The following is a 12,687-nucleotide window of genomic DNA, read 5'->3' on the forward strand; positions in this document are numbered from 1 at the left end:
AACTCCTTCCTGCTTTCCCTTATCTTCTCTTGTACTCTTTTCATCCTTGGTGATGTCCTACACTGTGGGTCTTGTCTCTTTTCCCAGTTTGTCAATTTAGAAACAATACAAAACAGCCTTAGTACATATAGGGCTGGATTTCGCCATGAGAACTTATCTGTACTTATTTTTGTGAATTAAATCTGGGACTTTCCTAGTCTGTATAACTCAGCGCCATACCAGAGAAGAAAGATTTATGTAGCATCTCATCACGTCTCTTAGACATGCCGTAAAATGCCTCTCATACAATGAATTGCTTTGGATTGCAGCCACTATAGGTGAATGTGCCAGCTATTTTTCACACTGCAAGATCCCACAAACAGCAGTGAGGTAACTGACCAATTAATCATTTTTTGGTGGTCGAGGAAAGAATGTTGGCTTGGACACTGGGAGAACTTCTCTGAAAGTTGTGTCATGGGATCTTTAATGTTCATCAGAACTGAATTACATGGCCTTGACTTATTGTCTCATCTGAAGGACAACACCTCCTACAAACAACTGCATTTAACTAAGTAACTAGCAACTTTAACTAAGTAAAACATCCCAAGCTTCTTCCGAGAGAGGAAAATTGATGCTAAACATCAATAGGAGAAGAATTATGGAGCTGCCTGAAAAGATGGTTGAAGAGGTAGCAAGAAGAAAGTTTCAGAGTGTGACCTCATGCTCTGGTGATACAAAGAAGATTGGAAGAGCAGAGTGTGTGCAGTGGTTTATAGACTGGAGGAATCAGTGTACCGCTCAATTGAACTGCATTGATGTGTTAGCCTGGATTATGTGGTCAAGTCTTAGAGTGCAGCTTGATCCCACATCTTTCTGAGTCAGAGGTGAGAATGCTACCAACTCAGCCAAGCTGAAACAGGGTACAGTTTCCTACTGAACCATTGCTGAAGACTTTTGAAAAAAAATGTGCGCTGGGATCTGAAAGTGTTGGGCATCTGTTGCAGATTTGTGTTCTTCGTGAATTTGAGAAGAAAAAAATGCAAATTTGTGACTTTACAATCCTACAGTTTGCAAGCCATTTCCTGGATGTGAAAATAGCTTAAGGTCACAGAGACTGTAGTGCAAAACTTGTGGTTGGGTGTGAGAATTTGGAAAGGTGACTCTTGGGTTCGCTTCCTGTTCAGTTGCCGCACCCTTCTAAGGCCCCATTGCTTCACCCCTTTGTTCTTACGTCTGCTGCTGTGCCCTCCCCAGGCCCCACATGTTACTGGACTAGTAATCCAGAGGTTTGGATTAATAATTCAGGGACATGAGTTCAAATCCCACTCACATGGTAATTGAAATTCAATTAAATAAATCTGAAATAAAAAGCTAGCACTAGTAATGGTGACCATGAAACTACTGGATTGTCGTACAAACTCATTTGGTTCACGCATGTCCTTAGGGAAGGAAATCTGCCATCCTTACCTGGCATATATGTGACTCCAGACCCACAGCAATGTGGTTGGCTCTTAACAGCCCAGTGAAATGGCCAAGCAAGCTATTCAGTTGTCATCGCCACCTTCTCAAGGGCAATTAGGGATGGGCTATAAATGCTGGCCTTGCCAGCGATGCCCACATCCCGTGAATGAATGTTAAAAAGAAAATTCTGCCATTGGTCTCTTTCTCCAACCTCAGGCCCTATTCAGTCATTGCTTCCAATGTCCCTCTGTCTCATGCTGCTGCTGTTCTTTCCTCAGAACCCTATTCTACCGCTGCTCCCCCCCTTCCTCCCTAGAGCCCATTCTCGCTACTGCTTTCTCACAAGCCCCAATCTACCACTACTCCCTTCCCTCTCCAGATCCAGCTCTATGGCTGCTTGGCCCCTCTTCCTTTACACCATTATACCAGCATCTCCCTGTCGCAGGTTGTTGCCATTTGATTGTCATTTTTCCAGGCTGCTCCCACTTCCTGTTTTTGCTCCTATGCTGTTTGATACTTGGCTGCTACTACCCTGCTTTCTCTCTAGGTCCCATCCGCAGCCCCCCCACCCCTCCACTGCCCCGCCCCCCTCACTCCCCCCGCCCATTCTCTCTCACTCTCCCCAAATCCTTGATCTGTTCCTCCCTCACACAAACATTTCCTATGGTGGTTAGGAAACAACCTCCTTCACAATAACACATACAGATACCCATCAAGGGACCAAGATAAAATGAATTAGCTGGCACCAGATTGAATTGTGCTTGCAATCGAGGAGGCGAGTCATGATGTTAGATAACATATTGCTTATACCCCAGTGCGATGGTTAATTTCCTTTTGTGTGTGTTTGTGTGGGTGCTACAGTGCTGGTAACTCATTGAATAATAATCAACTGCAAGTAGAATATTTTTCACCTTAACTATTTAATACTCGGTTTTGCACTATAAGAGCAATAAATAAGAAATGATCCACCTAAAAGGTTGCTACGCAAGATAAGGGCTTATGGGGTTGGGGTAATGGATGGAGGATTGGTTAACGGACAGAAAACAGAGAATAGGGATAAATGGGTCATTTTCAGGTTGGCAGGCTGTAACTAGTGGGGTGCTGCAAGGATCAGTGCTTGGGCCTCATCTATTTAAAATCTATATTAATGACTTAGATGAAGGGACTGAGTGCAATGTATCCAAGTTTGCTGATGATACAAAGCTAGGTGGGACAGTAAGCTGTGAGGCGGACACAAAGAGCCTGCAAAGAGATATGGACAGGTTAAGTGAGTGGGCAATAAGGTGGCAGATGGAGTACAATGTGGGGAAATGTGAGGTTATTCACATTGGTAGGAAGAATAGAAAAACAGAATATTTTTTAAAGAAAAAGGAAAGACTTACATTTATATAGCGCCTTTCACGACCACTGGACGTCTCAATGCGCTTCACAGCCAATGAAATACTTCTGAAGTGCAGTCATTGTTGTAATGTGAAAATGCAGTCGGCAATTTGATAATGACCAGATTATTTGTTTTTTTTAGTGATGTTGATTGAGGGATAATTATTGGCCAGGACACTGAGGATAACTCCCCTGCTCTTCTTCGAAATAGTGCCATGGAATTTCTAACGTCCTCCTGAGAGGGCAGATGGGGCCTCGGTTTAACGTCTCGTCCAAAAGACGGCACCTCTGACAGTGCAGCACTCCCTCAGTACTCCCTCAGTACTGCACTGGAGTGTCAGCCTACTCACCGAGCCACAGCTGAGAAACTATTGAATGTTGGTGTTCAGAGAGATTTAGGTGTCCTCGTACGGGAAACACAGAAAGCTAGCATGCAGGTACAGCAAGAAATTAAGAAGGCAAATGGCATGTTGGCCTTTATTGCAAGAGTGTTGAAGTACAAGAGGAAGGCAGTCTCACTACAATTGTACAGGGCTTTGGCGAGACGACTCCTGGAGTACTGTGCACAGTTTTGGTCTCATTATCAGAGAAAGTACATACATGCCTCAGAGGTGGTGCAACGGAGTTTCACTAGATTGATCCATGGGATGAGTGGGCTGTCCTATGAGAAGAGATTGCGTAGATTGGGCCTATACTCTCTTGAGTTTAGAAGAATGAGAGGTGATCTCATTGAAACATATAAAATTCTGAGGGGGATTGACAGGGTAGATGCTGAGATGTTGTTCCTCTAGCTGGAGAGTCTAGAACTCGGGGGCACAGTCTCAGGATAAGGGGTCGGCCATTTAAGACTGAGATGAGGAGGAATTTCTTCACTCAGAGGGTTGTGAATCTTTGGAATTCTCTGCCCCAGAGGGCTGTGGATGCTCAGTCAATGAGTATATTCAAGGCTGAGATCAATAGATCTTTGGACTCTTGGAGAATCAAGAGATATGAGGATTGGGCAGGAAAGTGGAATTGAGGTCGAAGATCAGCCATGATCTTATGAATGTTGGAGCAAGCTCGAGCAGCCGTATGGCCTACTCCGGCTCCTAATTCTTATGTTCTTATCTCATCCAATAACAACAACTTGCATTTATACAGCGCCTTTAACTTAGTAAAACGTCCCAAGGCGCTTCACAGGAGCGTAATCAAACAAAAATTGACGCCAAGCCAAAGAAGGAAACATTAGGACAGGTGACCTAAAGAGGTACGTTTTAAGAAGGGTCTTAAAGCAGGAGAGAGAGGCTGAGAGGCCAAAGTTGGAGGAATGCAGAGTTCTCACAGGGTTGTAGGGCTGGAGAAGGTTACAGAGATAGGGAGGGGCGAAGCCATGGAGGGATTTGAAAACAAAGATGAGAATTCAGTCTTTTTTTGTTAGAACATGCAGATTACAGGGCGATATGATAAATGTATTTAAAAGTATGAAAGGATGGGACAGGGTAGGTAGAAGAAAACTGCTTCCAGTAGGTGGGGAATCTAGAACTAGGGGCCATAGATACAAGATCGAATAGATATTCAGAACAGAGGACAAGAAAAACTTCTTTACACAGAGAGCTGTGAGGCTTGGAGTTCACTTTCATGGTTAATGGCTGAGGCAGAAACAATGTAAACATTTATGATTAGCCGGGATAGGTAGATGGAAGCAAAGGGGATGAAGAGATATTTGAACAGGGTGGGCAAATGCGATTAGGGCTATTGGCTCACATGGAGGGTAAACAGCAACACGGACTTGTTTGGGCCGAATGGCTTGCTTCCGTGTTGTCGCTTCTGTGTATTTCTGTTACATCTATTATCCCTTTTTATATACATTTTCTTTATTTTTTTAAACTTAATTCAACCAGCTAGATGAATTAGTCTAAAAAAAAAAGCAAGGAAAGGTATGTCTCAGGCAGGTTCAGTTTATCAAATTGAAAGATGTTAATATGTAAAGCGATGTCACAATTTTATCTGATGCCTCGCAAGGGTCTGATGCTAACAAAACCGGTTTTGCATTAACAGTTCACGCAGTTTGAGAATGAGTTTCCAGTTATGAGCTAGCAATTGAAAGAGCTGAGATGCAGTGACATTGACTCAGAGAAAGATGAACAGTGAGGTGCTTGATTCTGCTCTAAAAATAAGTTTGCTGTGAGGACCCGCCACACCTTCCTTGATGTCTTTTAAGCAGAATGAGAACTTTAAACACAGCACTTATTCCAAGCCTAGAGTGAAAAATTTAAATGCTATACGAGGAAAGAAAGTCATATTTTATTTCACAACCTCAGAACATCCCAAAGCAATTTACAGCCAATGAAGACTTTTGAAGTGTAGTTACAACAACAACAACTTGTAATTATATAGTGCCTTTTATGTAGTAAAATGTCGCAACGCGCTTCACAGGAGCATTATAACAAAATTTGACACCGAGCCACATAAGAAGATATTAGGACAGATGACCAAAAGCTTGGTCAAAGAGGTAGATTTTAAGGAGCGTCTTAAAGGAGGAAAGAGAGGTAGAGAGGCGGAGAGGTTTAGGGAGGGAATTCCAGAGCTTAAGGCCTAGGCAACTGAAGGCACGGCCACCAATGGTGGAGCGATTAAAATCGGGGATGCTCAAGAGGTCAGAATTAGAGGAGTGCATATATCTCGGAGGGTTGTAGGGCTGGAGGAGGTTACAATGATAGGGAGGTAAGAGGCCATGGAGGAATTTGAAAACAAGGATGGGAATTTTAAAAAATTGAGGACAATGGCTGTTGGTGCCATGGGGCCTTTTACACATACCTGAGAGAGCAGATGGGGCCTGGGTTTAATTTCTTAGAAAGACAGCACCTCTGACAGTGCAGCACTCCCTCAGTACTGCACTGGAGTGCCAGCCTGGAGCGGGACTTGAACCCACGACCTTCTTGATTTGGAAAATGTGGAGGTTTTAGGAGATGTGGCTACCAATGAGTCACGGCTGACACAATCCTCAAAGGTGACAAACATTTAAGAGGCAAGTAACTAGAATCACATAAAACTAGGACTGCACAGCATCTAAAGAAAAAAACATTTCCCTTGTGCACCTTTCATTAGAACTAAAGACTTCACACTTGAAACTTCATACACTGCCTTTTTTCTTACAGATGGTAACTAATATAATAATTTAATAGTAACAGTATCAGGCAGGAGACTTTCTGTCCATCTAGCTGACCTAGCCACAGTATTCCCTTGCTGCATCTCTAACAACCCAGAATCCCATACCCTGCTGTGTATTCCTAGCATTTTTTTGTTTTATTTCTGCTTACCAGCATTTGCAGTTTTTATTTTTATTGGTAGAAATAGAACCACATGATGTGATAGTAAGGGAAAGGATAGTGCAGGAAAGTGGCGATGAGGTAGAAGATCAGCCATGATCTTATTGAATGGCGGAGCAGGCTCGAGGGGCCAAATGGCCGACCCCTGCTCCTATTTCTTATGTTCTTATGACACCTTTCTGTGCCCCACACTTTAGGAAGGACGTGAAGGCTTTGGAGAGGGTACAGAAGAGATTTACTAGAATGATTCCAGGGATGAGGGAATACAGTTACGTGGATAGACTAGAGAAGCCGGAGGTGTTCTCCTTGGAGCAGAGGAGATTTGATAGAGGTGTTTAAAATCATGAAGGATTTAGATAGAGTAAGTAAAGAGAAACTGTTTCCAATGTCTGAAGGGTCGATAACGAGAGGGCACAGATTTAAGGTGATTGGCAAAAGAGCAAGAGGTGACATGAGGAAAAACTTTTTTATGCAATGAATGGTTAGGATTTGGAATGCACTGCCTGATAGGGTGGTGGAGACAAATTCAATAGTAGCCTTCAAAAGGGAATTGGATAAATACTTGAAGGAGAAAAAACTGCAAGGATACAAGGAAAGAGTGGGGGAGTGGGACTAACGGGATTGCTCTTCGAAAGAGCCAACACTGGCTCGATGGGCTGAATGGCCTCCTTCCGTGCTGTAATATTCTATGATTCTATGAATAAAAACCCCCCCATCATTTTACTTCCTTCATGGCTCAGTTGGCAATGATACTGCTGTGTGAAACGAAGCATACAGACAGGAGGTTCCAGGTTTAATAAGGTAGTATGTGCTAAGTTAGCTGATGTCAACTGTTGCACTACATTTAGCCTCTGTGTCCTTTCAGCAAGCGTAATGGAAATAAGATCAGCCAAGGTTCCCACTGGTGACCACTGGCTGTGACTCCTGTTTGTAAGTGTGGGTATGGATGCTGGGTGAGAACAGGATCACGCTGGGTTGCGATTATTCCTCCTCCGCTTCTCCCTGTTCCATGGTGAAATGGTCTGCTGGCACTCACTGCCGAGTCCCGCATGTGTGAGGTACCAAAGGGCAGCTGTCACTCGTGGATCTACACACCAGCATGAGTCACTACTTTCAGGAGAGGACAGAAATTTGCAGGGGGGAAGAAAGAGACAGTTTAAAAAAAAAATCACACTGTTCAAGCCCTGAGCTAGAATGTGGAATGCACTGCCTGATACAGATTCAGTAGTAGCCTTCAAAAGGGAATTGGATAAATACTTGAAGGAGAAAAAATTGCAGGGATTATGGGGAAAGAGTGAGGAGTGGGACTAACTGGATTGCTCTTCGAAAGAGCTGGTGCAGATTCGATGGGCCGAAGGGCCTCCTTCTGTGCTGTAATACTCTATGATTCACTGACACGCCAAATTTAGTTGAAATTTATCTGAGGAAGGATGTTCTTGCCATGGAGGGAGTGCAGCGAAGATTCACCAGACTGATACCTGGGATGGCAGGAATGACGTATGAGGAGAGATTGGCTCGGTTAGGCTTATATTCGCTGGAGTTTAGAAGAATGAGAGGGGATCTCATTGAAACTTATAAAATTCTAACAGGACTAGACAGACTAGATGCAGGAAGGATGTTCCCGATGGCGGGGGAGTCCAGAACCAGGGGTCACAGTCTAAGGATAAGGGGTAGGCCTTTTAGGACAGAGATGAGGAGGAATTTCTTCACCCAGAGTGGTGAACCTGTGGAATTCTCTACCACAGAAGGCAGTTGAGACCAATTCATTATATTCAAGAAGGAGTTGGATATATTTCTTAAGGCTAAAGGGATCAAGGGATATGGGGAGAAAGCAGGGACAGGGTACTGAATTTGGATGATCAGCCATGATATTGAATGGCTGAGCAGGCTCGAGGGGCCGAATGGCCTACTCCTGCTCCTATCGTCTATGTTTCTATGAAATGGTCAATTTATGACCATATTGATTGACCATGAGCCAGCAGGCCTTTTAAAACAAATTGCTGGAGAGCATCAGGATTTTGCTCCAGTTTAATTAGATGTGTGTGAAATTAAAAAAAAACCGGAATCAAAATCATTCCAGAGTGGGACAAGTGGAGCAGCAGTTTACTCAGCCAGTCGCTGGGGGGCGGTGCTGGGCGGGGGCTGACCGCGTCGCGCACGGGCACGCGCACGCCGTGCGGGCGACGTGCACCGCGGAGCCGCCCGCCTGTTGCGTGCGCGCTCGCGGCTCCGGCCGCCATTTTGTTGGACACTTTGTGTGTGTGTGTGTGTGTGAGAGAGAGAGAGAGACAGAGAAAATTTCCGGGTTGTTGATGAGGAAAAAGTTGGAAGCGGCGGCGCAAGAGAGGCGGCCGCAGGAATCGAGGAGTTCGAGAGAAAAAGCGGGCCCGGAGACTGGATCGGAAAGCGAGTTTTAAACCCTCCCCCTTCTCCCTAACCCCCCCCCCCCCCCTCCGCAATATTAATAATAACCCTCCCTCCCCGAGCCGCCGCCGGAGTATGTGACTGAAGGAGAAAGGTAAGCAACCGGGGGAGGCCATGAAACGCAGCCCCTGGAGTCGGGGCCTAGTGGTGGTTGAGGGAGAAGTGTGTGTGTGAATCCCAGGCATTTGGGGCTGGGATTCATCAGGCATTGGCATTCCTGAAAGGACCATAACAAGAAAAAAAAACCCAAATCTATATCCAGGTGGATCGTGCGGGTGAAGTTCGAGGGCAGGAAACATGGGCACCTGGGAATCGGGCCTGAGCTCCAAGGAGGGCAGTGCCCTCAGGAACAGGGTCACTCGGGCTCTGGCACAGGATACCCCCACATCCAGAATTGTGTGAGGGAGGGGATTACCTGTAGATACAGGTGGATAGTGTGTGTGTATCAGATAAAATCTGGGGGCAACTCCATGCTGCAATTGGTAGGAAGGAGGAAGAATTGCCTAATTTTGCTGAGCATATATTGCTGGCCTCTGTTCATTGCAATGTAGCTTGTGGGTGACTAAGATAAAAGGTAGTGTAGGAAGAAGGGGAGAAAGATGCAAATCTTAGAATCTCAAGGCCTGATTTAGCAAATTTAGGATGCCTATCCAGTCCCACTCATTTTAGGGGTGAAACATGCTGTTTTCTGTCCCCACTTTGTTGCCTCGTGCTTGTTTGCAATTTGTTTGACACATATTGACCATTTTTACGTTTCCCCATTGCATTTCAATGGGAGATGTGCAGGTTGGGGGTTTACTGTTGGATGGAGGATTCCTCATAAACTCAGCTGCATTTTGTCAAAGAATTTTAAAAAAAAATCATGATTGATAGCAATCTTGACATTGAAAGTATCAGATGGCCACCTATGCCAATTAGGCCTTGCAATTCTTAACATGATCACCACCAGGTTTGTTCTTCCATGGGTGGTGCACACATCTCACAAATCTGACTTGTGTATGCCCGACACGCCCAAACTGTACACACACCTATATGATCTGCGATCTGGGAGTGAGTAGAGAACTGTCTTCCACTACTTTTTTTCTGGAGACATCAAAAATGTCCTGGATGCCAACTTCAGAAGATCCTATTATTTATTTGACCTCGATTAGGGTCCAATGTGTTACCGGAGTGAGATTTAGCTTAAAACCGAACACGGGGATCAACAGAAAATGGAGAGTGGCGCTATTTCTTATTGTAATGGTTATGTAGTTAGGTACATTAAACAATCCTGGACATGGTATTGATTTAATAATTGCATGCTAAATTGGGGAAAGGGAAAGGAAGAATCATGCTAAATATTTTCAAATGCATTTTAGGTGAAACCTTTTCATCCAGCAGTTATCCAACTTGTAAACTGAAAACCCAAATGCATTTCAGGATTTGTATATTATTGCAATTAAACCAGTTGTCTCCTAAAGAACAAAATCATAGAGAACAGATTACAGTCTAGGGTGTACTGCGCCATTCCCATATCAGCAGTCTAGGTGACCAATTGATTAATGGATTACAGTACATCACAGTAATTAAATGTACCCTTATTAAAAGTTTTAATTGCTTACAGCCCTGAATTAATAACTAAAAACGAGAGGGATTTGCTGTACAGTAATGGGAGGAAAGCAAACAGTTGAAATCTGTTTAAAGTATTGATTGAGGGCACAGAAAGGAGCAATAACAGACCAGTACCAAAGATTAAAATTGGGAAGAGTGGCTCTCCAAACCAAGATAAATTCATCCAGGTAGCATTTCTATTTACCCAATATAGAATGGACATTCCCTTCCCATAGGGGCACACTGCACTTACCTAAGTCTAGAGAGTTGTGATGCAGGTTGGAATCATCCAAAGCTTATCCCCACATGTGTACAGTGGTACTACTGTAGTTTAACATGCTAAAACTGTGCAGTTTACCAGTGCTTGCCCAATAAGGACCACCAAACTTGTGAGCGCACTGAGTTGCAGGTTTATCCGGAGCTGAAAAGGAAGAATCTCAGTCTACAGTGATGGGTCTACCCCTCCAAGTTCCATTAATGAGTCAGGCTGGATGGTCAATTGTCAGCAGTGTCCTGGAATACTGTAGACCTGCCTAGTTCAGGTGTCTGACTACAGTTTGCTAGTGAGGATTGACTCAGTTCCAACCTTTCATCAATTGTTGTGTCATCTTGGAGCCAAAGAGATCCTGCTTTCTCTGCTTCTAGTCCTAACTCACAGATGAATAGAAACTAGACAGTCATTAGACAACTGAAGCACAGGTTTGAGCATTTGCAGGCAGACAGCAGATACCAGGAGTAGCTCACGAGCACCATGGTGATTAGCACAACTCGCCAGTGCATTGTTCTCTTCTACCTGCCCACAGCATAGCCATGGCCATACAGCATAGCCTGGCCCCACCAGTTGGAGGTACAGATCTTCAGAAGCATCTGCTTGTCTCTCTGCAACTCAATCTTGATAGGCACTGAGTCCTGGATAAATGCTCATAACCAGCCTTCCAGCTGTTGTCATGCCAAGCTTAAGAGTTTTCTCATTATCTCTCTGGCATCACATATATTTTGAATGTCTGCCTTAAGTGTGATGGAAAGGCGTAGGCATGACATTTTGCAATGTTCCAGCTAACCTGATCTCAACATTTGAACCCTGTGTTGCACACCAGGCTTATCATCAACAACTGCTTAATCCAAGTTGTCATGTGAGGGACTTGGGTAAAGAGACATACCTGATGTGAGCGACCGATTGCAGCCCTTGCCCTCTGCTACCGTTTCCCCTTTCTGCCACAGTTCCAATCAAAGCTGGATCGCAGAGCCTCCCTGCTAAGAACCTAAGCCTACTTTCCGGTTGCTCACTTGATAACGACACATATAACTGAAACATACAAACCAAGATACCAGGTTTGATAGTCTGTGTCTAGTCTACCCTTGGCTGGGGTGCCAATAAGAATATTACAATTGGGTTAGGGATAGCAAATTCAGCCAGGGTTCCTGCTCCTGATATCTCTCCAGTACTCTCTTAGAAGTACATGTATGGTAGTTGGGTGAGGATGGCCCACACAAATCACTGTCTTGGCTCGCACATGACATGGGCACAAAGGTGAAGTACCCGGAGGGCAAGTGGTGTTCGTGGGGCATGAGTTAGTGCTTTCAGGAGAGGAGGAGAGGACATCAACTCATGACTAGAAGTAATAGAGTACAGTAATTCTGACTGAACCAGAGGCACTGTGTAAAATAGTGATTGAGACCTGGAGGAAATTAAATAATAAAACCTAGGGTGTAGAATCAGAAAGAGCAGGAAGTGTTATCACACATCACATCAAAACCAGCAGGGAGAAGGAAGGGGAGGCGAAGGAGAAATGCTAAACATCCCTACCAAAGCCCGTCCTGTCAATACAGTACCAATTCTCTCCAGTGTTTACACAATGTGAGATAGGACCGAGTCTTGATGCACACACTATTTGAATACTGAGAGCAACCTGGGATTGTTCTATTGATTCACTCTGTTGTTTGTACAGCATGTGGTAGTCCTTTGTGGTGAGTTTGGCCCTGGAGTACTAATACACCCACTTCACAATTACTTAATTGTGGAAATTCATGCTGATATGCATACTGTATAAAAACTGACAGACTTGGGAAGGCAGTACTAATACATGCAGCATAAAAATACCATCAGTGCTATATTCCTAGTGTTCCAAGTAACCCTTGAAGAGCCTGAACATGACACTAATACTTCTATATGCTGAATGGGGTGAAGATTGGAACATTTTGTAACAGTTTTCTCTACTGTAGACACTGACTTATGCTGGAGTATGATTATACAGGTGCCGCCAGCCCTCGGGTACCTTATCCAAGTGGCCGTTCTTCACTGAACCTAGACAGTGAATGTTTGCAAGCTATTGGACCATGGCAAGCATCTCAGCTGAGCCTCTCGTTCTTCCTCAACGGTCGTGCGTGCAGTTTCCAGCATGAGTTACTGGATAGTGCTCTGTAGCTGATTTTCTTTCCCCCTCCCTAGCCTGGGGTGCTGAGTGCAGTTGTCACACCTGCCAGTACACTGCAGCCGAGATCAGCTAATTCAGACGGAATCGCACCTGGAACTTGCTAGTCTGTA

General features: G+C 44.5%; 1 protein-coding gene across 1 annotated transcript in view; it reads left to right on the forward strand.

Moving 5' to 3' along the window:
* The first annotated feature begins 8,363 nt into the window (after positions 1-8,363).
* Positions 8,364-12,687, forward strand: part of wipf2b (WAS/WASL interacting protein family, member 2b) — a 57,148-nt gene continuing 52,824 nt past the window's right edge. The window contains exon 1 of the mRNA XM_085966549.1: positions 8,364-8,646. The gene's annotated coding sequence lies outside the window, so the exon portion shown is untranslated. The remainder of the gene's footprint in view (positions 8,647-12,687) is intronic.

This window comes from Somniosus microcephalus, chromosome 24 (genome assembly GCF_052327205.1).
Source record: "Somniosus microcephalus isolate GS21.2 chromosome 24, FLI_Smic_1.0, whole genome shotgun sequence".
NCBI lineage: Eukaryota > Metazoa > Chordata > Chondrichthyes > Squaliformes > Somniosidae > Somniosus > Somniosus microcephalus.